Below are 25,513 nucleotides of genomic sequence, written 5' to 3' on the forward strand. Positions count from 1 at the left end.
ATGGTAACAGGATAAGTGACGCAGGGATACATGGTGACAGGAGGTGTTATACAGGGAAAGAGATACACGGTATCAGGAGGAGCTGTACAAGGATGAACGGAAACACGATGATAGGTGGTGTTATATGGGGATAGAGTTATACACGGTGACAGGTGGTGTTTTACAGGGATAGAGGAATACACATGACAGGTGTTATACAGGAATAGATTGATACAGTTACAAAATTAGCTGTACAATGATGGAAGGATACACGATGACAGGATTTGTTGGCCAAGGATGGAGGGAAACATGGTGAGAGGAGGGCTGCACAACAGATGGGGAAATCCCAGTAGCTAGAAGGACTTGGTTTGTAGGGGTGACCAACTTCATTGGTGGGCGTGGCGATCTTTTTTCCCATCCCCTGTACCCCCTGAGCATCTTATCCCCAAAATTTTGTGTATGTAGCTTATGGCATGAGTTCTATGCACACGAGAAAACAAAATGGCGGCGTCTAAGGTGATAGTCACAGCAATTGAGAGCAGAGGAGTGATCAAATTCTTCTTTCTGCAAGGAAAATCCGTGGAGGATATTCACGGTGATATGTCGCAGATTTTGGGGCATCAGTGCCCTTCATATTCCACAGTTAAGAACTAGATTGCCAAATATAAAAGGGGTCAATTCAGCAGCAACGGTGAGGAATGTCCTGGACGCCAGAGTGGTTGTTGTTCCGGAGATCATCGATGCTGTGCACAACCTCATACTGGAGAATCCACGAATTTCAGATAAAGCAATAACAGACATTATGAATATTTCGTGCGTGCGTGCCATTATCCATGAACATTTGGACATGAGGAAGCCATCTGCAAAGTGGGTCCCCAAATGTTTGACAGAGTAGCATGCGAGTGAAAACTTCCTGGTCCATATGTCAGCGTTTCAGGACTGATAAGAACTTCCATGATCGACTGGTCACTATGGATGAGACCTGGATTTATTTGTATGACCCTGAAAACAAGGAGCAGTCAAAAGAGCAGAGGCACAGTGGTTCTCCTCATCCAAAGAAGTTGAGGGGGGCAAAATTCAGCCACTAAGGTGATGACATATAGAGAAAAAGAAGTAGGCAAGAAGCACTCAGCTCACCAAATAGCTACTAATACATTTTGTGTTATTTTTTGTATTAGTAGCTATTTGGTGAGCTGAGTGCTTCTTGCCTACTTCTTTTTCTCTATATGCAATTGACTTGGTAGGCCTTGCACCCTCACCTTCTGACTTATTCCCTTCATAATCATAGCTGTGCAGCACTGTCTCTTTTTGTACTAAGGTGATGGCGTCTGTGTTCTGGGATAAGGAGGGCGTGCTGCTAGTGGACTACCTTCAAAAAGGTTCCACCGTTAATATAAGGTATTACATTGAACTTTTCAACCAATTGAAAGCAGGACTGAAGGCCAAAAGGCGCGACAAGCTGTCCAAAGGAATCTTGTTCCTGTAAGACAACGCCTCTGCTCACACTGCACAAGCGACCACGGCAAAACTGGCTGAGCTGGGCTTCCAGTTGGTTGACCACCCACCTTATTCACCAAATCTAGCTCCCTCCAACTATCATCTGTTTCTAAAGCTGAAGAAACACATCAAGGTACTAAATTTAACACCATTTCTGATGCTATGGCTGCTACGAATGCCTGGTATGAGGCACAACTGGAATCTTTCTTTTTGCTAGGCTTACAGAACCAGGAATACCGATGTAAGAAGTGTGTTGTCATCAGTGGAGAGTATGTGGAATAAATGTAAAGTTTCATCATCCTATTTCATTTCTTTCTGGGTAAAGCCAAAGACTTATCAGCAGCCCCTCGTACTAAAACTAACAAGACAAAATTTTGAAACAGTTTGACTTTTTTTATTATAGAAAACAAACTTTATATTTCAATAAAATTTTAATGTTTAAAAAAACAAAACAAAAACATTTTAGCATCATCATTCCAGTGGACCGTAACATATGGTACTTGCACCTTGCATTCTGTGGGGAGAAAAAAAAATAAATTAAAAAATATTGCACAATGCTGTATACTATAAAGGCATCTTTACACAAGCCAACTAACTGAAGCTACAAAAGGTCCCACCCCCAATTCACTATTGTTAATGGTCACTGTGTAATTACACAGCCACAATTTGCGACCAACTGCATGGGATGATTTGTCAGGTGGGTGAAAGCCTGACAGATGATCCCATGTAAAATTATTCTTAATGTAGCTTTGTGCATTTACTTACTGTTCCATCATCTTCTCCCGGGCCTCCATGGCATCTTTAAGATATTAAAGCACATAAAAAAAAGTTTATATCCTCAGACCTATAGAAAGATGTGTGATCAGGGTTGCCACTAGAAATTTCAGGGCCCCATACTGGCAAAATTTCAGGGCCCCCTTGAGGCTCCACCCCAGCTCCGCCTTCACCCCTGCTCCGCCTGCACCCCACAAATCTTCCATAGTCTCACTGCCACTCTTGGAAAAAATTCACTTCTGCACTACAACCTCAATCACACATTAACCCTTTACACTGAACACCGTATCACACACGCTGCCATCAGATTTAGTTTTGGCCAAATGATTTTTGTAAGCCTAGCTCCACGACAAGGTAGACTCTTTTGGCAGGGCCCTACTCTATTCTAACTTTTTTTTTTCTTTTTAAAACTAACTTCTTTGGTATATATTTATTTTTGGTATATCTGTTTTTTTTTCTTTAAAAGGAAATGTGTCATACAGGTTTTTAACCTAATTGAAACCAAATTCTGATAATGCAGACTTGTGGATTTAGACCTGACAACCCCTTTAAAGGGAATCTGTCACCAGGTTTTTAACACCTAATCTAAGTGAAGCATAACGTAGGGGAAGAGATCCTGATTCCAGCGATTGTCACTTATTGAGCTGCTCAGTGTAGTTTTGATATCACAGGTTCATCAGCAAAAGATTACTACAGGACTACTTGGCATGCTACAGGTAGTCCAGCATATTCATGAGCTCTGTATAACTGCTAGATCTGCAGCAGTGAAAACATTGATTTTAAATCACAATGACAGCAAACAGCTCAGTAAGTGAAATCGCTGGAATCAGGATCTCTGTCTCTACATTATGCTGCTCTCAGATGGGGGAGAAAAAAAAACCCGCTGACAGATTCACTTTAAGGCTCATTCAGCAGTCGGTGAAAACTGGTCTACACCTGGACAGTGCATGGTCTGGCCATGGGTCTCCTAACCTCAGCAGCTTCATAGCATATATACGAGGAGCCCACACAGGGCTGCCAGCCCCCAGCGGAGCCCACAGAGGGCTGCCAGCCCCCAGCGGAGCCCACAGAGGGCTGCCAGCCCCCAGCGGAGCCCACAGAGGGCTGCCAGCCCCCAGCGGAGCCCACAGAGGGCTGCCAGCCCCCAGCGGAGCCCACAGAGGGCTGCCAGCCCCCAGCGGAGCCCACAGAGGGCTGCCAGCCCCCAGCGGAGCCCACAGAGGGCTGCCAGCCCCCAGCGGAGCCCACAGAGGGCTGCCAGCCCCCAGCGGAGCCCACAGAGGGCTGCCAGCCCCCAGCGGAGCCCACAGAGGGTTGCCAGCCCCCACCGGAGCCCACAGAGGGCTGCCAGCCCCCAGCAGAGCCCACAGAGGGCTGCCAGCCCCCAGCAGAGCCCACAGAGGGCTGCCAGCCCCCAGCAGAGCCCACAGAGGGCTGCCAGCCCCCAGCAGAGCCCACAGAGGGCTGCCAGCCCCCAGCAGAGCCCACAGAGGGCTGCCAGCCCCCAGCAGAGCCCACAGAGGGCTGCCAGCCCCCAGCAGAGCCCACAGAGGGCTGCCAGCCCCCAGCAGAGCCCACAGAGGGCTGCCAGCCCCCAGCAGAGCCCACAGAGGGCTGCCAGCCCCCAGCAGAGCCCACAGAGGGCTGCCAGCCCCCAGCAGAGCCCACAGAGGGCTGCCAGCCCCCAGCAGAGCCCACAGAGGGCTGCCAGCCCCCAGCAGAGCCCACAGAGGGCTGCCAGCCCCCAGCAGAGCCCACAGAGGGCTGCCAGCCCCCAGCAGAGCCCACAGAGGGCTGCCAGCCCCCAGCAGAGCCCACAGAGGGCTGCCAGCCCTCAGCAGAGCCCACAGAGGGCTGCCAGCCCCCAGCAGAGCCCACAGAGGGCTGCCAGCACACTGTATTACAGGACATAGAGTGGACCTGTATTACAGTATGGTGCTGTGTATGAGCTGGATGCAGTTGGAAGACAGACACATACATATATACATAGACAACATACGTACGGGATCTTCAAGATTACTCATCTACACAGTGGTAGATGTGGAAGGGCCAGGGGGGAGCCCACAGAGGGCTGCCAGCCCCCAGTAGAGCCCACAGAGGGCTGCCAGCCCCCACCAGAGCCCACAGAGGGCTGCCAGCCCCCACCGGAGCCCACACAGGGCTGCCAGCCCCCAGCGGAGCCCACACAGGGCTGCCAGCCCCCAGCGGAGCCCACACAGGGCTGCCAGCCCCCAGCGGAGCCCACACAGGGCTGCCAGCCCCCAGCGGAGCCCACACAGGGCTGCCAGCCCCCAGCGGAGCCCACACAGGGCTGCCAGCCCCCAGCGGAGCCCACACAGGGCTGCCAGCCCCCAGCGGAGCCCACACAGGGCTGCCAGCCCCCAGCGGAGCCCACACAGGGCTGCCAGCCCCCAGCGGAGCCCACACAGGGCTGCCAGCCCCCAGCGGAGCCCACACAGGGCTGCCAGCCCCCAGCGGAGCCCACACAGGGCTGCCAGCCCCCAGCAGAGCCCCCGGAGGGCTGCCAGCCCCCAGCAGAGCCCCCGGAGGGCTGCCAGCCCCCAGCGGAGCCCCCGGAGGGCTGCCAGCCCCCAGCGGAGCCCCCGGAGGGCTGCCAGCCCCCAGCGGAGCCCCCGGAGGGCTGCCAGCCCCCAGCGGAGCCCCCGGAGGGCTGCCAGCCCCCAGCGGAGCCCCCGGAGGGCTGCCAGCCCCCAGCGGAGCCCCCGGAGGGCTGCCAGCCCCCAGCGGAGCCCCCGGAGGGCTGCCAGCCCCCAGCGGAGCCCCCGGAGGGCTGCCAGCCCCCAGCGGAGCCCCCGGAGGGCTGCCAGCCCCCAGCGGAGCCCCCGGAGGGCTGCCAGCCCCCACCGGAGCCCACACAGGGCTGCCAGCCCCCACCGGAGCCCACACAGGGCTGCCAGCCCCCACCGGAGCCCACACAGGGCTGCCAGCCCCCACCGGAGCCCACACAGGGCTGCCAGCCCCCACCGGAGCCCACACAGGGCTGCCAGCCCCCACCGGAGCCCAAAGAGGGCTGCCAGCCCCCAGCAGAGCCCAAAGAGGGCTGCCAGCCCCCAGCAGAGCCCAAAGAGGGCTGCCAGCCCCCAGCAGAGCCCAAAGAGGGCTGCCAGCCCCCAGCAGAGCCCAAAGAGGGCTGCCAGCCCCCAGCAGAGCCCAAAGAGGGCTGCCAGCCCCCAGCAGAGCCCACAGAGGGCTGCCAGCCCCCAGCAGAGCCCACAGAGGGCTGCCAGCCCCCAGCAGAGCCCACAGAGGGCTGCCAGCCCCCAGCAGAGCCCACAGAGGGCTGCCAGCCCCCAGCAGAGCCCACAGAGGGCTGCCAGCCCCCAGCAGAGCCCACACAGGGCTGCCAGCCCCCAGCAAAGCCCACACAGGGCTGCCAGCCCCCAGCAAAGCCCACACAGGGCTGCCAGCCCCCAGCAAAGCCCACACAGGGCTGCCAGCCCCCAGCAAAGCCCACACAGGGCTGCCAGCCCCCAGCAAAGCCCACACAGGGCTGCCAGCCCCCAGCAAAGCCCACACAGGGCTGCCAGCCCCCAGCAAAGCCCACACAGGGCTGCCAGCCCCCAGCAAAGCCCACACAGGGCTGCCAGCCCCCAGCAAAGCCCACACAGGGCTGCCAGCCCCCAGCAAAGCCCACACAGGGCTGCCAGCCCCCAGCAAAGCCCACACAGGGCTGCCAGCCCCCAGCAAAGCCCACACAGGGCTGCCAGCCCCCAGCAAAGCCCACACAGGGCTGCCAGCCCCCAGCAAAGCCCACACAGGGCTGCCAGCCCCCAGCAAAGCCCACACAGGGCTGCCAGCCCCCAGCAAAGCCCACACAGGGCTGCCAGCCCCCAGCAAAGCCCACACAGGGCTGCCAGCCCCCAGCAAAGCCCACACAGGGCTGCCAGCCCCCAGCAAAGCCCACACAGGGCTGCCAGCCCCCAGCAAAGCCCACACAGGGCTGCCAGCCCCCAGCAAAGCCCACACAGGGCTGCCAGCCCCCAGCAAAGCCCACACAGGGCTGCCAGCCCCCAGCAAAGCCCACACAGGGCTGCCAGCCCCCAGCAAAGCCCACACAGGGCTGCCAGCCCCCAGCAAAGCCCACACAGGGCTGCCAGCCCCCACCGGAGCCCACACAGGGCTGCCAGCCCCCACCGGAGCCCACACAGGGCTGCCAGCCCCCACCGGAGCCCACACAGGGCTGCCAGCCCCCACCGGAGCCCACACAGGGCTGCCAGCCCCCACCGGAGCCCACACAGGGCTGCCAGCCCCCACCGGAGCCCACACAGGGCTGCCAGCCCCCACCGGAGCCCACACAGGGCTGCCAGCCCCCACCGGAGCCCACACAGGGCTGCCAGCCCCCACCGGAGCCCACACAGGGCTGCCAGCCCCCACCGGAGCCCACACAGGGCTGCCAGCCCCCACCGGAGCCCACACAGGGCTGCCAGCCCCCACCGGAGCCCACACAGGGCTGCCAGCCCCCACCGGAGCCCACACAGGGCTGCCAGCCCCCACCGGAGCCCACACAGGGCTGCCAGCCCCCACCGGAGCCCACACAGGGCTGCCAGCCCCCACCGGAGCCCACAGAGGGCTGCCAGCCCCCGGCAGAGCCCACAGAGGGCTGCCAGCCCCCGGCAGAGCCCACAGAGGGCTGCCAGCCCCCGGCAGAGCCCACAGAGGGCTGCCAGCCCCCGGCAGAGCCCACAGAGGGCTGCCAGCCCCCGGCAGAGCCCACAGAGGGCTGCCAGCCCCCGGCAGAGCCCACAGAGGGCTGCCAGCCCCCGGCAGAGCCCACAGAGGGCTGCCAGCCCCCGGCAGAGCCCACAGAGGGCTGCCAGCCCCCGGCAGAGCCCACAGAGGGCTGCCAGCCCCCGGCAGAGCCCACAGAGGGCTGCCAGCCCCCGGCAGAGCCCACAGAGGGCTGCCAGCCCCCGGCAGAGCCCACAGAGGGCTGCCAGCCCCCGGCAGAGCCCACAGAGGGCTGCCAGCCCCCGGCAGAGCCCACAGAGGGCTGCCAGCCCCCGGCAGAGCCCACAGAGGGCTGCCAGCCCCCGGCAGAGCCCACAGAGGGCTGCCAGCCCCCGGCAGAGCCCACAGAGGGCTGCCAGCCCCCGGAAGAGCCCACAGAGGGCTGCCAGCCCCCGGAAGAGCCCACAGAGGGCTGCCAGCCCCCGGAAGAGCCCACAGAGGGCTGCCAGCCCCCGGAAGAGCCCACAGAGGGCTGCCAGCCCCCGGAAGAGCCCACAGAGGGCTGCCAGCCCCCGGAAGAGCCCACAGAGGGCTGCCAGCCCCCGGAAGAGCCCACAGAGGGCTGCCAGCCCCCGGCAGAGCCCCCAGAGGGCTGCCAGCCCCCGGCAGAGCCCCCAGAGGGCTGCCAGCCCCCGGCAGAGCCCCCAGAGGGCTGCCAGCCCCCGGCAGAGCCCCCAGAGGGCTGCCAGCCCCCGGCAGAGCCCCCAGAGGGCTGCCAGCCCCCGGCAGAGCCCCCAGAGGGCTGCCAGCCCCCGGCAGAGCCCCCAGAGGGCTGCCAGCCCCCGGCAGAGCCCCCAGAGGGCTGCCAGCCCCCGGCAGAGCCCCCAGAGGGCTGCCAGCCCCCGGCAGAGCCCCCAGAGGGCTGCCAGCCCCCGGCAGAGCCCCCAGAGGGCTGCCAGCCCCCGGCAGAGCCCCCAGAGGGCTGCCAGCCCCCGGCAGAGCCCCCAGAGGGCTGCCAGCCCCCGGCAGAGCCCCCAGAGGGCTGCCAGCCCCCGGCAGAGCCCCCAGAGGGCTGCCAGCCCCCGGCAGAGCCCCCAGAGGGCTGCCAGCCCCCGGCAGAGCCCCCAGAGGGCTGCCAGCCCCCGGCAGAGCCCCCAGAGGGCTGCAAGCCCCCGGCAGAGCCCCCAGAGGGCTGCAAGCCCCCGGCAGAGCCCCCAGAGGGCTGCAAGCCCCCGGCAGAGCCCCCAGAGGGCTGCCAGCCCCCGGCAGAGCCCCCAGAGGGCTGCCAGCCCCCACCGGAGCCCCCAGAGGGCTGCCAGCCCCCACCGGAGCCCCCAGAGGGCTGCCAGCCCCCACCGGAGCCCCCAGAGGGCTGCCAGCCCCCACCGGAGCCCCCAGAGGGCTGCCAGCCCCCACCGGAGCCCCCAGAGGGCTGCCAGCCCCCACCGGAGCCCCCAGAGGGCTGCCAGCCCCCACCGGAGCCCCCAGAGGGCTGCCAGCCCCCACCGGAGCCCACAGAGGGCTGCCAGCCCCCACCGGAGCCCACAGAGGGCTGCCAGCCCCCACCGGAGCCCACAGAGGGCTGCCAGCCCCCAGCGGAGCCCACACAGGGCTGCCAGCCCCCAGCAGAGCCCCCCGGAGGGCTGCCAGCCCCCAGCGGAGCCCCCAGAGGGCTGCCAGCCCCCAGCAGAGCCCCCAGAGGGCTGCCAGCCCCCAGCAGAGCCCCCAGAGGGCTGCCAGCCCCCAGCAGAGCCCCCAGAGGGCTGCCAGCCCCCAGCAGAGCCCACACAGGGCTACCAGCACACTGTATTACAGGACATAGAGTGGACCTGTATTACAGTATGGTGCTGTGTATGAGCTGGATGCAGTTGGAAGACAGACACAGCGGAGCCCCCGGAGGGCTGCCAGCCCCCAGCGGAGCCCCCGGAGGGCTGCCAGCCCCCAGCGGAGCCCCCGGAGGGCTGCCAGCCCCCAGCGGAGCCCCCGGAGGGCTGCCAGCCCCCAGCGGAGCCCCCGGAGGGCTGCCAGCCCCCAGCGGAGCCCCCGGAGGGCTGCCAGCCCCCAGCGGAGCCCCCGGAGGGCTGCCAGCCCCCAGCGGAGCCCCCGGAGGGCTGCCAGCCCCCAGCGGAGCCCCCGGAGGGCTGCCAGCCCCCAGCGGAGCCCCCGGAGGGCTGCCAGCCCCCAGCGGAGCCCCCGGAGGGCTGCCAGCCCACAGCGGAGCCACCGGAGGGCTGCCAGCCCCCAGCGGAGCCACCGGAGGGCTGCCAGCCCCCACCGGAGCCACCGGAGGGCTGCCAGCCCCCACCGGAGCCACCGGAGGGCTGCCAGCCCCCACCGGAGCCACCGGAGGGCTGCCAGTCCCCACCGGAGGGCTGCCAGCCCCCACCGGAGCCCACACAGGGCTGCCAGCCCCCACCGGAGCGCACACAGGGCTGCCAGCCCCCAGCAGAGCCCAAAGAGGGTTGCCAGCCCCCAGCAGAGCCCAAAGAGGGTTGCCAGCCCCCAGCAGAGCCCACACAGGGCTGCCAGCCCCCAGCAGAGCCCACACAGGGCTGCCAGCCCCCAGCAGAGCCCACACAGGGCTGCCAGCCCCCAGCAGAGCCCACACAGGGCTGCCAGCCCCCAGCAGAGCCCACACAGGGCTGCCAGCCCCCAGCAGAGCCCACACAGGGCTGCCAGCCCCCAGCAGAGCCCACACAGGGCTGCCAGCCCCCAGCAGAGCCCACACAGGGCTGCCAGCCCCCAGCAGAGCCCACACAGGGCTGCCAGCCCCCAGCAGAGCCCACACAGGGCTGCCAGCCCCCAGCAAAGCCCACACAGGGCTGCCAGCCCCCAGCAAAGCCCACACAGGGCTGCCAGCCCCCACCGGAGCCCACACAGGGCTGCCAGCCCCCACCGGAGCCCACACAGGGCTGCCAGCCCCCACCGGAGCCCACACAGGGCTGCCAGCCCCCACCGGAGCCCACACAGGGCTGCCAGCCCCCAGCGGAGCCCACACAGGGCTGCCAGCCCCCAGCGGAGCCCACACAGGGCTGCCAGCCCCCAGCGGAGCCCACACAGGGCTGCCAGCCCCCAGCGGAGCCCACACAGGGCTGCCAGCCCCCAGCAGAGCCCACACAGGGCTGCCAGCCCCCAGCAGAGCCCACACAGGGCTGCCAGCCCCCAGCAGAGCCCACACAGGGCTGCCAGCCCCCAGCAGAGCCCACACAGGGCTGCCAGCCCCCAGCAGAGCCCACAGAGGGCTGCCAGCCCCCACCGGAGCCCACAGAGGGCTGCCAGCCCCCACCGGAGCCCACAGAGGGCTGCCAGCCCCCACCGGAGCCCACAGAGGGCTGCCAGCCCCCGGCGGAGCCCACAGAGGGCTGCCAGCCCCCACCGGAGCCCACAGAGGGCTGCCAGCCCCCGGCGGAGCCCACAGAGGGCTGCCAGCCCCCGGCAGAGCCCACAGAGGGCTGCCAGCCCCCGGCAGAGCCCACAGAGGGCTGCCAGCCCCCGGCAGAGCCCACAGAGGGCTGCCAGCCCCCGGCAGAGCCCACAGAGGGCTGCCAGCCCCCGGCAGAGCCCACAGAGGGCTGCCAGCCCCCGGCAGAGCCCACAGAGGGCTGCCAGCCCCCGGCAGAGCCCACAGAGGGCTGCCAGCCCCCGGCAGAGCCCACAGAGGGCTGCCAGCCCCCGGCAGAGCCCACAGAGGGCTGCCAGCCCCCGGCAGAGCCCACAGAGGGCTGCCAGCCCCCGGCAGAGCCCACAGAGGGCTGCCAGCCCCCGGCAGAGCCCACAGAGGGCTGCCAGCCCCCGGCAGAGCCCACAGAGGGCTGCCAGCCCCCGGCAGAGCCCACAGAGGGCTGCCAGCCCCCGGCAGAGCCCACAGAGGGCTGCCAGCCCCCGGCAGAGCCCACAGAGGGCTGCCAGCCCCCGGCAGAGCCCACAGAGGGCTGCCAGCCCCCGGCAGAGCCCACAGAGGGCTGCCAGCCCCCGGCAGAGCCCACAGAGGGCTGCCAGCCCCCGGCAGAGCCCACAGAGGGCTGCCAGCCCCCGGCAGAGCCCACAGAGGGCTGCCAGCCCCCGGCAGAGCCCACAGAGGGCTGCCAGCCCCCGGCAGAGCCCACAGAGGGCTGCCAGCCCCCGGCAGAGCCCACAGAGGGCTGCCAGCCCCCGGCAGAGCCCACAGAGGGCTGCCAGCCCCCGGCAGAGCCCACAGAGGGCTGCCAGCCCCCGGCAGAGCCCACAGAGGGCTGCCAGCCCCCGGCAGAGCCCACAGAGGGCTGCCAGCCCCCGGCAGAGCCCACAGAGGGCTGCCAGCCCCCGGCAGAGCCCACAGAGGGCTGCCAGCCCCCGGCAGAGCCCACAGAGGGCTGCCAGCCCCCGGCAGAGCCCACAGAGGGCTGCCAGCCCCCGGCAGAGCCCACAGAGGGCTGCCAGCCCCCGGCAGAGCCCACAGAGGGCTGCCAGCCCCCGGCAGAGCCCACAGAGGGCTGCCAGCCCCCGGCAGAGCCCACAGAGGGCTGCCAGCCCCCGGCAGAGCCCACAGAGGGCTGCCAGCCCCCGGCAGAGCCCACAGAGGGCTGCCAGCCCCCGGCAGAGCCCACAGAGGGCTGCCAGCCCCCGGCAGAGCCCACAGAGGGCTGCCAGCCCCCGGCAGAGCCCACAGAGGGCTGCCAGCCCCCGGCAGAGCCCACAGAGGGCTGCCAGCCCCCGGCAGAGCCCACAGAGGGCTGCCAGCCCCCGGCAGAGCCCACAGAGGGCTGCCAGCCCCCGGCAGAGCCCACAGAGGGCTGCCAGCCCCCGGCAGAGCCCACAGAGGGCTGCCAGCCCCCGGCAGAGCCCACAGAGGGCTGCCAGCCCCCGGCAGAGCCCACAGAGGGCTGCCAGCCCCCGGCAGAGCCCACAGAGGGCTGCCAGCCCCCGGCAGAGCCCACAGAGGGCTGCCAGCCCCCGGCAGAGCCCACAGAGGGCTGCCAGCCCCCGGCAGAGCCCACAGAGGGCTGCCAGCCCCCGGCAGAGCCCACAGAGGGCTGCCAGCCCCCGGCAGAGCCCACAGAGGGCTGCCAGCCCCCGGCAGAGCCCACAGAGGGCTGCCAGCCCCCGGCAGAGCCCACAGAGGGCTGCCAGCCCCCGGCAGAGCCCACAGAGGGCTGCCAGCCCCCGGCAGAGCCCACAGAGGGCTGCCAGCCCCCGGCAGAGCCCACAGAGGGCTGCCAGCCCCCGGCAGAGCCCACAGAGGGCTGCCAGCCCCCGGCAGAGCCCACAGAGGGCTGCCAGCCCCCGGCAGAGCCCACAGAGGGCTGCCAGCCCCCGGCAGAGCCCACAGAGGGCTGCCAGCCCCCGGCAGAGCCCACAGAGGGCTGCCAGCCCCCGGCAGAGCCCACAGAGGGCTGCCAGCCCCCGGCAGAGCCCACAGAGGGCTGCCAGCCCCCGGCAGAGCCCACAGAGGGCTGCCAGCCCCCGGCAGAGCCCACAGAGGGCTGCCAGCCCCCGGCAGAGCCCACAGAGGGCTGCCAGCCCCCGGCAGAGCCCACAGAGGGCTGCCAGCCCCCGGCAGAGCCCACAGAGGGCTGCCAGCCCCCGGCAGAGCCCACAGAGGGCTGCCAGCCCCCGGCAGAGCCCACAGAGGGCTGCCAGCCCCCGGCAGAGCCCACAGAGGGCTGCCAGCCCCCGGCAGAGCCCACAGAGGGCTGCCAGCCCCCGGCAGAGCCCACAGAGGGCTGCCAGCCCCCGGCAGAGCCCACAGAGGGCTGCCAGCCCCCGGCAGAGCCCACAGAGGGCTGCCAGCCCCCGGCAGAGCCCACAGAGGGCTGCCAGCCCCCGGCAGAGCCCACAGAGGGCTGCCAGCCCCCGGCAGAGCCCACAGAGGGCTGCCAGCCCCCGGCAGAGCCCACAGAGGGCTGCCAGCCCCCGGCAGAGCCCACAGAGGGCTGCCAGCCCCCGGCAGAGCCCACAGAGGGCTGCCAGCCCCCGGCAGAGCCCACAGAGGGCTGCCAGCCCCCGGCAGAGCCCACAGAGGGCTGCCAGCCCCCGGCAGAGCCCACAGAGGGCTGCCAGCCCCCGGCAGAGCCCACAGAGGGCTGCCAGCCCCCGGCAGAGCCCACAGAGGGCTGCCAGCCCCCGGCAGAGCCCACAGAGGGCTGCCAGCCCCCGGCAGAGCCCACAGAGGGCTGCCAGCCCCCGGCAGAGCCCACAGAGGGCTGCCAGCCCCCGGCAGAGCCCACAGAGGGCTGCCAGCCCCCGGCAGAGCCCACAGAGGGCTGCCAGCCCCCGGCAGAGCCCACAGAGGGCTGCCAGCCCCCGGCAGAGCCCACAGAGGGCTGCCAGCCCCCGGCAGAGCCCACAGAGGGCTGCCAGCCCCCGGCAGAGCCCACAGAGGGCTGCCAGCCCCCGGCAGAGCCCACAGAGGGCTGCCAGCCCCCGGCAGAGCCCACAGAGGGCTGCCAGCCCCCGGCAGAGCCCACAGAGGGCTGCCAGCCCCCGGCAGAGCCCACAGAGGGCTGCCAGCCCCCGGCAGAGCCCACAGAGGGCTGCCAGCCCCCGGCAGAGCCCACAGAGGGCTGCCAGCCCCCGGCAGAGCCCACAGAGGGCTGCCAGCCCCCGGCAGAGCCCACAGAGGGCTGCCAGCCCCCGGCAGAGCCCACAGAGGGCTGCCAGCCCCCGGCAGAGCCCACAGAGGGCTGCCAGCCCCCAGCAGAGCCCACAGAGGGCTGCCAGCCCCCAGCAGAGCCCACAGAGGGCTGCCAGCCCCCAGCAGAGCCCACAGAGGGCTGCCAGCCCCCAGCAGAGCCCACAGAGGGCTGCCAGCCCCCAGCAGAGCCCACAGAGGGCTGCCAGCCCCCAGCAGAGCCCACAGAGGGCTGCCAGCCCCCAGTAGAGCCCACAGAGGGCTGCCAGCCCCCACCGGAGCCCACAGAGGGCTGCCAGCCCCCACCGGAGCCCCCAGAGGGCTGCCAGCCCCCACCGGAGCCCCCAGAGGGCTGCCAGCCCCCACCGGAGCCCCCAGAGGGCTGCCAGCCCCCACCGGAGCCCCCAGAGGGCTGCCAGCCCCCACCGGAGCCCCCAGAGGGCTGCCAGCCCCCACCGGAGCCCCCAGAGGGCTGCCAGCCCCCAGCAGAGCCCCCAGAGGGCTGCCAGCCCCCAGCAGAGCCCCCAGAGGGCTGCCAGCACACTGTATTACAGGACATAGAGTGGACCTGTATTACAGTATGGTGCTGTGTATGAGCTGGATGCAGTTGGAAGACAGACACAGCGGAGCCCACACAGGGCTGCCAGCCCCCAGCGGAGCCCACACAGGGCTGCCAGCCCCCAGCGGAGCCCACACAGGGCTGCCAGCCCCCAGCGGAGCCCACACAGGGCTGCCAGCCCCCAGCGGAGCCCACACAGGGCTGCCAGCCCCCAGCGGAGCCCACACAGGGCTGCCAGCCCCCAGCGGAGCCCACACAGGGCTGCCAGCCCCCAGCGGAGCCCACACAGGGCTGCCAGCCCCCAGCGGAGCCCACACAGGGCTGCCAGCCCCCAGCGGAGCCCACACAGGGCTGCCAGCCCCCAGCGGAGCCCACACAGGGCTGCCAGCCCCCAGCGGAGCCCACACAGGGCTGCCAGCCCCCAGCGGAGCCCACACAGGGCTGCCAGCCCCCAGCGGAGCCCACACAGGGCTGCCAGCCCCCAGCAGAGCCCACAGAGGGCTGCCAGCCCCCAGCGGAGCCCACAGAGGGCTGCCAGCCCCCAGCGGAGCCCACAGAGGGCTGCCAGCCCCCAGCGGAGCCCACAGAGGGCTGCCAGCCCCCAGCGGAGCCCCCGGAGGGCTGCCAGCCCCCAGCGGAGCCCCCGGAGGGCTGCCAGCCCCCAGCGGAGCCCCCGGAGGGCTGCCAGCCCCCAGCGGAGCCCCCGGAGGGCTGCCAGCCCCCAGCGGAGCCCCCGGAGGGCTGCCAGCCCCCAGCGGAGCCCCCGGAGGGCTGCCAGCCCCCAGCGGAGCCCCCGGAGGGCTGCCAGCCCCCAGCAGAGCCCACACAGGGCTGCCAGCACACTGTATTACAGGACATAGAGTGGACCTGTATTACAGTATGGTGCTGTGTATGAGCTGGATGCAGTTGGAAGACAGACACAGCGGAGCCCACACAGGGCTGCCAGCCCCCAGCGGAGCCCACAGAGGGCTGCCAGCCCCCAGTAGAGCCCACAGAGGGCTGCCAGTCCCCACCAGAGCCCACAGAGGGCTGCCAGCCCCCACCGGAGCCCACAGAAGGCTGCCAGCCCCCACCGGAGCCCACAGAAGGCTGCCAGCCTCCACCGGAGCCCACAGAGGGCTGCCAGCCCCCAACGGAGCCCCCAGAGGGCTGCCAGCCCCCACCGGAGCCCCCAGAGGGCTGCCAGCCCCCAGCAGAGCCCCCAGAGGGCTGCCAGCCCCCAGCAGAGCCCCCAGAGGGCTGCCAGCCCCCAGCAGAGCCCCCAGAGGGCTGCCAGCCCCCAGCAGAGCCCCCAGAGGGCTGCCAGCCCCCAGCAGAGCCCCCAGAGGGCTGCCAGCCCCCAGCAGAGCCCCCAGAGGGCTGCCAGCCCCCAGCAGAGCCCCCAGAGGGCTGCCAGCCCCCAGCAGAGCCCCCAGAGGGCTGCCAGCCCCCAGCAGAGCCCCCAGAGGGCTGCCAGCCCCCAGCAGAGCCCCCAGAGGGCTGCCAGCCCCCAGCAGAGCCCCCAGAGGGCTGCCAGCCCCCAGCAGAGCCCCCAGAGGGCTGCCAGCCCCCAGCAGAGCCCCCAGCAGAGCCCCCAGAGGGCTGCCAGCCCCCAGCAGAGCCCCCAGAGGGCTGCCAGCCCCCAGCAGAGCCCCCAGAGGGCTGCCAGCCCCCAGCAGAGCCCCCAGAGGGCTGCCAGCCCCCAGCAGAGCCCCCAGAGGGCTGCCAGCCCCCAGCAGAGCCCCCAGAGGGCTGCCAGCCCCCAGCAGAGCCCCCAGAGGGCTGCCAGCCCCCAGCAGAGCCCCCAGAGGGCTGCCAGCCCCCAGCAGAGCCCCCAGAGGGCTGCCAGCCCCCAGCAGAGCCCCCAGAGGGCTGCCAGCCCCCAGCAGAGCCCCCAGAGGGCTGCCAGCCCCCAGCAGAGCCCCCAGAGGGCTGCCAGCCCCCAGCAGAGCCCCCAGAGGGCTGCCAGCCCCCAGCAGAGCCCCCAGAGGGCTGCCAGCCCCCAGCAGAGCCCCCAGAGGGCTGCCAGCCCCCAGCAGAGCCCCCAGAGGGCTGCCAGCCCCCAGCAGAGCCCCCAGAGGGCTGCCAGCCCCCAGCAGAGCCCCCAGAGGGCTGCCAGCCCCCAGCAGAGCCCCCAGAGGGCTGCCAGCCCCCAGCTGAGCCCCCAGAGGGCTGCCAGCCCCCAGCTGAGCCCACACAGGGCTGCCAGCCCCCAGCAGAGCCCACAGAGGGCTGCCAGCACACTGTATTACAGGACATAGAGTGGACCTGTATTACAGTATGGTGCTGTGTATGAGCTGGATGCAGTTGGAAGACAGACACATACATATATACATAGACAACATACGTACGGGATCTTCAAGATTACTCATCTACACAGTGGTACCAGAAGATGGAAGGCGTCCGTCGATGGTAATGTCAGCACTACCTGCATTGCTTGGATACCTAATTGAAAGAAACAAATAGGCAAAACATTCTGTTTTACAATTGGGGAAGATACAGGGGCATACACATACTGGAGGGGGCTGCACACACTGCCCCACACTCTGGCAGGGCCAGGGGGGAGCCCACAGAGGGCTGCCAGCCCCCGGCAGAGCCCACAGAGGGCTGCCAGCCCCCGGCAGAGCCCACACAGGGCTGCCAGCCCCCACCGGAGCCCACACAGGGCTGCCAGCCCCCACCGGAGCCCACACAGGGCTGCCAGCCCCCACCGGAGCCCACACAGGGCTGCCAGCCCCCACCGGAGCCCACAGAGGGCTGCCAGCCCCCACCGGAGCCCACAGAGGGCTGCCAGCCCCCACCGGAGCCCACAGAGGGCTGCCAGCCCCCAGCAGAGCCCACAGAGGGCTGCCAGCCCCCAGCAGAGCCCACAGAGGGCTGCCAGCCCCCACCGGAGCCCCCAGAGGGCTGCCAGCCCCCACCGGAGCCCCCAGAGGGCTGCCAGCCCCCACCGGAGCCCCCAGAGGGCTGCCAGCCCCCAGCAGAGCCCCCAGAGGGCTGCCAGCCCCCAGCAGAGCCCCCAGAGGGCTGCCAGCCCCCAGCAGAGCCCCCAGAGGGCTGCCAGCCCCCAGCAGAGCCCCCAGAGGGCTGCCAGCCCCCAGCAGAGCCCCCAGAGGGCTGCCAGCCCCCAGCAGAGCCCCCAGAGGGCTGCCAGCCCCCAGCAGAGCCCCCAGAGGGCTGCCAGCCCCCAGCAGAGCCCCCAGAGGGCTGCCAGCCCCCAGCAGAGCCCCCAGAGGGCTGCCAGCCCCCAGCAGAGCCCCCAGAGGGCTGCCAGCCCCCAGCAGAGCCCCCAGAGGGCTGCCAGCCCCCAGCAGAGCCCACACAGGGCTGCCAGCCCCCAGCAGAGCCCACACAGGGCTGCCAGCCCCCAGCAGAGCCCACACAGGGCTGCCAGCCCCCAGCAGAGCCCACACAGGGCTGCCAGCCCCCACCGGAGCCCACACAGGGCTGCCAGCCCCCACCGGAGCCCACACAGGGCTGCCAGCCCCCACCGGAGCCCACACAGGGCTGCCAGCCCCCACCGGAGCCCACACAGGGCTGCCAGCCCCCACCGGAGCCCACACAGGGCTGCCAGCCCCCACCGGAGCCCACACAGGGCTGCCAGCCCCCACCGGAGCCCACACAGGGCTGCCAGCCCCCACCGGAGCCCACAGAGGGCTGCCAGCCCCCACCGGAGCCCACAGAGGGCTGCCAGCCCCCACCGGAGCCCACAGAGGGCTGCCAGCCCCCACCGGAGCCCACAGAGGGCTGCCAGCCCCCACCGGAGCCCACAGAGGGCTGCCAGCCCCCACCGGAGCCCACACAGGGCTGCCAGCCCCCACCGGAGCCCACACAGGGCTGCCAGCCCCCACCGGAGCCCACACAGGGCTGCCAGCCCCCACCGGAGCCCACACAGGGCTGCCAGCCCCCACCGGAGCCCACACAGGGCTGCCAGCCCCCACCGGAGCCCACACAGGGCTGCCAGCCCCCACCGGAGCCCACACAGGGCTGCCAGCCCCCACCGGAGCCCACACAGGGCTGCCAGCCCCCAGCAGAGCCCACAGAGGGCTGCCAGCCCCCAGAGGGCTGCCAGCCCCCAGCGGAGCCCACAGAGGGCTGCCAGCCCCCAGCGGAGCCCACAGAGGGCTGCCAGCCCCCAGCGGAGCCCACAGAGGGCTGCCAGCCCCCAGCGGAGCCCACAGAGGGCTGCCAGCCCCCAGCGGAGCCCACAGAGGGCTGCCAGCCCCCAGCGGAGCCCACAGAGGGCTGCCAGCCCCCACCGGAGCCCACAGAGGGCTGCCAGCCCCCACCGGAGCCCACAGAGGGCTGCCAGCCCCCACCGGAGCCCACAGAGGGCTGCCAGCCCCCACCGGAGCCCCCAGAGGGCTGCCAGCCCCCGGCGGAGCCCCCAGAGGGCTGCCAGCCCCCGGCGGAGCCCCCAGAGGGCTGCCAGCCCCCGGCGGAGCCCCCAGAGGGCTGCCAGCCCCCGGCGGAGCCCCCAGAGGGCTGCCAGCCCCCGGCGGAGCCCCCAGAGGGCTGCCAGCCCCCGGCGGAGCCCCCAGAGGGCTGCCAGCCCCCGGCGGAGCCCCCAGAGGGCTGCCAGCCCCCGGCGGAGCCCCCAGAGGGCTGCCAGCCCCCGGCGGAGCCCCCAGAGGGCTGCCAGCCCCCGGCGGAGCCCCCAGAGGGCTGCCAGCCCCCGGCGGAGCCCCCAGAGGGCTGCCAGCCCCCGGCGGAGCCCCCAGAGGGCTGCCAGCCCCCGGCGGAGCCCACAGAGGGCTGCCAGCCCCCGGCGGAGCCCCCAGAGGGCTGCCAGCCCCCGGCGGAGCCCCCAGAGGGCTGCCAGCCCCCTGCGGAGCCCACAGAGGGCTGCCAGCCCCCTGCGGAGCCCACAGAGGGCTGCCAGCCCCCAGCGGAGCCCACAGAGGGCTGCCAGCCCCCAGCGGAGCCCACAGAGGGCTGCCAGCCCCCAGCGGAGCCCACAGAGGGCTGCCAGCCCCCAGCGGAGCCCACAGAGGGCTGCCAGCCCCCAGCGAAGCCCACAGAGGGCTGCCAGCCCCCAGCGAAGCCCACAGAGGGCTGCCAGCCCCCAGCGGAGCCCACAGAGGGCTGTCAGCACACTGTATTACAGGACATAGAGTGGACCTGTATTACAGTACGGTGCTGTGTATGAGCTGGATGCAGTTGGAAGACAGACACATACATATATACATAGACAACATACGTACGGGATCTTCAAGATTACTCGTCTACACAGTGGTACCAGAAGATGGAAGGCGTCCGTCGATCGTAATGTCAGCACTACCTGCATTGCTTGGATACCTAATTGAAAAAAAAATAAATAGTCAAAACATTCTGTTTTACAATTGGGGAAGATACAGGGGCATACACATACTGGAGGGGGTTACACACACTGCCCCACTCTCAGACAGGGCTGCGCAGAGGGGTCGGGCAGAGCGCAGAGGGGTCGGGCAGAGCGCAGAGGGGTCGGGCAGAGGGGTCGGGCAGAGGGGTCGGGCAGAGGGGTCGGGCAGAGGGGTCGGGCAGAGGGGTCGGGCAGAGGGGTCGGGCAGAGGGGTCGGGCAGAGGGGTCGGGCAGAGCGCAGAGGGGTCGGGCAGAGCGCAGAGGGGTCGGGCAGAGCGCAGAGGGGTCGGGCAGAGCGCAGAGGGGTCGGGCAGAGCGCAGAGGGGTCGGGCAGAGCGCAGAGGGGTCGGGCAGAGCGCAGAGGGGTCGGGCAGAGCGCAGAGGGGTCGGGCAGAGCGCAGAGGGGTCGGGCAGAGCGCAGAGGGGTCGGGCAGAGCGCAGAGGGGTCGGGCAGAGCGCAGAGGGGTCGGGCAGAGCGCAGAGGGGTCGGGCAGAGCGCAGAGGGGTCGGGCAGAGCGCAGAGGGGTCGGGCAGAGCGCAGAGGGGTCGGGCAGAGCGCAGAGGGGTCGGGCAGAGCGCAGAGGGGTCTGGCAGAGCGCAGAGGGGTCTGGCAGAGCGCAGAGGGGTCTGGCAGAGCGCAGAGGGGTCTGGCAGAGCGCAGAGGGGTCTGGCAGAGCGCAGAGGGGTCTGGCAGAGCGCAGAGGGGTCTGGCAGAGCGCAGAGGGGTCTGGCAGAGCGCAGAGGGGTCTGGCGGCGCACGGGCAGAGCGCAGAGGGGTCTGGCGGCGCACGGGGCAGAGCGCAGAGGGGTCTGGCGGCGCACGGGCAGAGCGCAGAGGGGTCTGGCGGCGCAGAGCGCAGAGGGGTCTGGCGGCGCAGAGCGCAGAGGGGTCTGGCGGCGCAGAGCGCAGAGGGGTCTGGCGGCGCAGAGCGCAGAGGGGTCTGGCGGCGCAGAGCGCAGAGGGGTCTGGCGGCGCAGAGCGCAGAGGGGTCTGGCGGCGCAGAGCGCAGAGGGGTCTGGCGGCGCAGAGCGCAGAGGGGTCTGGCGGCGCAGAGCGCAGAGGGGTCTGGCGGCGCAGAGCGCAGAGGGGTCTGGCGGCGCAGAGCGCAGAGGGGTCTGGCGGCGCAGAGCGCAGAGGGGTCTGGCGGCGCAGAGCGCAGAGGGGTCTGGCGGCGCAGAGCGCAGAGGGGTCTGGCGGCGCAGAGCGCAGAGGGGTCTGGCGGCGCAGAGCGCAGAGGGGTCTGGCGGCGCAGAGCGCAGAGGGGTCTGGCGGCGCAGAGCGCAGAGGGGTCTGGCGGCGCAGAGCGCAGAGGGGTCTGGCGGCGCAGAGCGCAGAGGGGTCTGGCGGCGCAGAGCGCAGAGGGGTCTGGCGGCGCAGAGCGCAGAGGGGTCTGGCGGCGCAGAGCGCAGAGGGGTCTGGCGGCGCAGAGCGCAGAGGGGTCTGGCGGCGCAGAGCGCAGAGGGGTCTGGCGGCGCAGAGCGCAGAGGGGTCTGGCGGCGCAGAGCGCAGAGGGGTCTGGCGGCGCAGAGCGCAGAGGGGTCTGGCGGCGCAGAGCGCAGAGGGGTCTGGCGGCGCAGAGCGCAGAGGGGTCTGGCGGCGCAGAGCGCAGAGGGGTCTGGCGGCGCAGAGCGCAGAGGGGTCTGGCGGCGCAGAGCGCAGAGGGGTCTGGCGGCGCAGAGCGCAGAGGGGTCTGGCGGCGCAGAGCGCAGAGGGGTCTGGCGGCGCAGAGCGCAGAGGGGTCTGGCGGCGCAGAGCGCAGAGGGGTCTGGCGGCGCAGAGCGCAGAGGGGTCTGGCGGCGCAGAGCGCAGAGGGGTCTGGCGGCGCAGAGCGCAGAGGGGTCTGGCGGCGCAGAGCGCAGAGGGGTCTGGCGGCGCACAGGCAGAGGGGTCTGGCGGCGCACAGGCAGAGGGGTCTGGCGGCAGGCAGCCCGTGCCCGTACATATATACCGGTGGCAGGCAGGCAGGCAGCCCGTACATATATACCGGCGGCAGGCAGGCAGCCCGTACATATCTACCGGCGGCAGGCAGCCCGTATATATATTCCGGCCGCAGGCAGCCCGTGCCCGTACATATATACCGGCAGCAGGCAGCCCGTACATATATACCGGCGGCAGGCAGCCCGTATATATATTCCGGCCGCAGGCAGCCCGTGCCCGTACATATATACCGGCAGCAGGCAGCCCGTACATATATACCGGCGGCAGGCAGCCCGTACATATATACCGGCGGCAGGCAGCCCGTACATATCTACCGGCGGCAGGCAGCCCGTACATATATACCGGCAGCAGGCAGCCCGTGCCCGTACATATATACCGGCAGCAGGCAGCCCGTACATATATACCGGCGGCAAGCAGCCCGTCCCCGCGCACCGGCATCAGGCACCCCGTAAGCATACACACATAATACTCACCCCACCACCGCCGATTTTGAAAAGTGGCGCGCTCTGCGATGACTTCCGTTTTGTACTGCGCAGGGCAGCGCATGCGCAGTACAAACCTCTCCGAACACTTGTGGCTGAGCAGCGTCTAACGTGAGGGGAGGGAGCGTAGTCTGACGTCGTCAGTGACGACGTCAGACTCGGCCGGCCCCTCTGCCTCGTCGGGTGGTGCCCGGAGAAGATGAGGGGAGGAGTGGGACCTGGGGGTGGAGTGGAGCCGGGGTAAAAGACTTGAGGGGGCGGAGTGGGGCTGGGAAAAGGCGTGGAGGAGCGGACTCGAGCGTGTATACAGACGAGGAGGGGGCGGAGTGGAGATGCAGGGCACCCGGCTTCATAAAGAATACAGTGATTTCCCCGGATCTCCCCTCCCCCCTCCTCGCAGTGCCTGACATACTATGTACAGCAGACTGGCATTTAGACGGGAGGAGGGGGCGGAGTGGAGATGCGGGCACAGAGCTTAATAAAGAATTCAGTGATTTCCCCGGACCTCCCCTCCCCCACTCTTCACGTGCCTGACACTATATTACATACAGCAGTACCGGTTGTAATGACTTGATGACGGCCATAGGTCCTGCACACTGACGTCATCCACGTGACATCCGTGTGCACGGACCTGATCAATAACCGTACGTGCGGCTACGCTCCCGTGAGCGATACTGTTGCGCGGCGAAAAAACCGTACGTGCGGACGCGCTCCCGTTCACCGCAGCGCCTGATTTTAGAGCTGTTAGGAGATTTACGGCGTGAAAACTACATTTTTTTTTTTTTTTTGGCGCACTTTTTTGGCGCTGGACTGACTGGCTAATCGACGCTTCCCAGCATATTCCGTTAGCCCCTTCTAACGGAGCCAGTCGCTCCCGTGAGCGATACTGTTGCACGGCGAAAAAAAACGTACGTGCGGACGCGCTCCCGTTCACCGCAGCGCCTCCCGTGAGCGATACTGTCGCGCGGCGAAAAAACCGTACGTGCGGACGCGCTCCCGTTCACCGCAGCGCCTGATTTTAGAACTGCTAGGAGATTTACGGCGTGAAAACGAAATTTTTTTATTTTTTTTGGCGCACTTTTTTGGCGCTGGACTGACTGGCTAATCGACGCTTCCCAGCATATTCCGTTAGCCCCTTCTAACGGAGCCAGTCGCTCCCGTGAGCGATACTGTTGCGCGGCGAAAAAAACGTACGTGCGGACGCGCTCCCGTTCACCGCAGCGCCTGATTTTAGAACTGCTAGGAGATTTACGGCGTGAAAACGAAATTTTTTTATTTTTTTTGGCGCACTTTTTTGGCGCTGGACTGACTGGCTAATCGACGCTTCCCAGCATATTCCGTTAGCCCCTTCTAACGGAGCCAGTCGCTCCCATGAGCGATACTGTTGCACGGCGAAAAAAAACGTACGTGCGGACGCGCTCCCGTTCACCGCAGCGCCTCCCGTGAGCGATACTGTCGCGCGGCGAAAAAACCGTACGTGCGGACGCGCTCCCGTTCACCGCAGCGCCTGATTTTAGAACTGCTAGGAGATTTACGGCGTGAAAACGAAATTTTTTTATTTTTTTTGGCGCACTTTTTTGGCGCTGGACTGACTGGCTAATCGACGCTTCCCAGCATATTCCGTTAGCCCCTTCTAACGGAGCCAGTCGCTCCCGTGAGCGATACTGTTGCGCGGCGAAAAAACCGTACGTGCGGACGCGCTCCCGTTCACCGCAGCGCCTGATTTTAGAACTGCTAGGAGATTTACGGCGTGAAAACGAAATTTTTTTATTTTTTTTGGCGCACTTTTTTGGCGCTGGACTGACTGGCTAATCGACGCTTCCCAGCATATTCCGTTAGCCCCTTCTAACGGAGCCAGTCGCTCCCGTGAGCGATACTGTTGCACGGCGAAAAAAAACGTACGTGCGGACGCGCTCCCGTTCACCGCAGCGCCTCCCGTGAGCGATACTGTCGCGCGGCGAAAAAACCGTACGTGCGGACGCGCTCCCGTTCACCGCAGCGCCTGATTTTAGAACTGCTAGGAGATTTACGGCGTGAAAACGAAATTTTTTTATTTTTTTTGGCGCACTTTTTTGGCGCTGGACTGACTGGCTAATCGACGCTTCCCAGCATATTCCGTTAGCCCCTTCTAACGGAGCCAGTCGCTCCCGTGAGCGATACTGTTGCGCGGCGAAAAAAACCGTACGTGCGGACGCGCTCCCGTTCACCGCAGCGCCTGATTTTAGCCCTGCGAGGAGATTTACGGCGTCAAAAGGCAATTTTTTTTTTTTTTTTTGGCGCACTTTTTTGGCGCCGGAAAGACTGGCTAATCGGCGCCTGCCCGGCGTATTCCGTTAGCCAGTTCAGGGGCGACGTGGAACGGCACTGCCATCTGCTGGTCGTGCGCAGCATGACAGCTTCCCGACTGGGTGGACGGCGTCGCCACCTGGCCACCGGTCGCGGAATGACAACTGCAGAACTGGCTAATGGCTCTCACGGATCACCTTTTTCGGAAAATCGCGCATCGTCGCAGAGACGCGAGCGAGGCGTCGTTTCGTCCGGCCGGTCGCGGCGGACGCGGCGGTGGGTGCCCCGAGCGAGGCGGCGCGACGCGGCGGGCGCGGCGGGCCGAAAACGCGCCGCGGCGAGGGCGAGCGGAAATGCGCGAAAGCGCGCCCCCGCTGCCCCCGCGGGGATCCCCCGGGGAGGCGCCGACCCGCATTTGGCGCCCGCGGCGCGACGTTTTCCAGAAATCAGGGTCAACCTGTTGAGATTCACTCACCTGCGCCCGCTCCCGCTGTCCGTGGTGCTGAATCCTCCCGCGACGCAGCATCCGGCCGGCGGTGACCCCTGCAGGAGCTGCTTCCGGGTCGGCTGTGTCGCGCATAATGAATATGCGCGACAGTAATCAGCCGGCACAGAAGGAGCAGGGAGAACGGGCTGCAGAGGACATCGCTGGACGCCGGGTGAGTTAAAATGTTTATTATTTTAAAAGCACGTTTTTTTCTGGCACGTGTTTCACGGACCACACCACTGCGTGGTCCGTGGAACATCAGTGATGCCAGAAAAAAATGGACATGTCTCCGTGCAGCAATCACGCACACGCGGGTACGCTGCACGGAGACACGTGCAGTGACAAATCACTGACGTGTGAGCAGACCCATTCATTAGAATGGGTCTGCGTATGTTAGTGATTCTGGTACGTTTAAAAAAAAGCACAAACGTACCAGAATCACTGACGTGTGAAAGGGGCCTTACAGAGATATGGGCGTTTTTTTTTTATTTTGTTCTAAATTTTCATGGTCTTTACAAAAGGGATTTTGTTCACAGGGTTCTTCTGTTGGGGTGGCATGTTTTTGAGAATAGTGTGAGAATAAAATATTAACAAAAACTGGCCACTTTTGAACTGATGACAGGTTCTCGTTAAGTTGTTTTGCAGTTTCTACCAGTTTCTATCTTTATAGTTTTGAAATATAACACTTCTGTATCTGAATTTAATTGCCAATTGACTTGAGGGTGAATAATCTGTAATCTTTACTGTTGTGGGAACACTTTGTTTGTACAAGAAGGCTACCACTATCCTTTCATTGGTCCTCCTGCATTACCAATATCTATCATGATTTGGTGCAAACACTTCCTGCCCTCCACTAAGCTCTCCTACGAGAACCAACTTTCATTACTTTGT

The 25,513-nt window shown here is 67.2% G+C and overlaps 1 protein-coding gene and 1 long non-coding RNA gene across 2 annotated transcripts in view; one reads left to right on the top strand and one right to left on the bottom strand.

The window, feature by feature from the left end:
• The window catches only part of NAV3 (neuron navigator 3), a 1,060,193-nt gene that overhangs the window by 421,104 nt on the left and 613,576 nt on the right, over nt 1-25,513 (top strand). The gene's annotated exons all lie outside the window — the stretch shown is intronic.
• Nucleotides 1,849-21,946, bottom strand: LOC142301483 (uncharacterized). The gene is made up of 5 exons (XR_012752814.1): nt 21,841-21,946; nt 19,292-19,385; nt 16,439-16,532; nt 2,242-2,320; nt 1,849-1,990 (listed from the first exon to the last, which is right to left on the bottom strand). It is a non-coding gene; the product is annotated as an uncharacterized LOC142301483 (long non-coding RNA).

The sequence above is a fragment of the Anomaloglossus baeobatrachus genome, chromosome 4 (genome assembly GCF_048569485.1).
Source record: "Anomaloglossus baeobatrachus isolate aAnoBae1 chromosome 4, aAnoBae1.hap1, whole genome shotgun sequence".
Classification (NCBI taxonomy): domain Eukaryota; kingdom Metazoa; phylum Chordata; class Amphibia; order Anura; family Aromobatidae; genus Anomaloglossus; species Anomaloglossus baeobatrachus.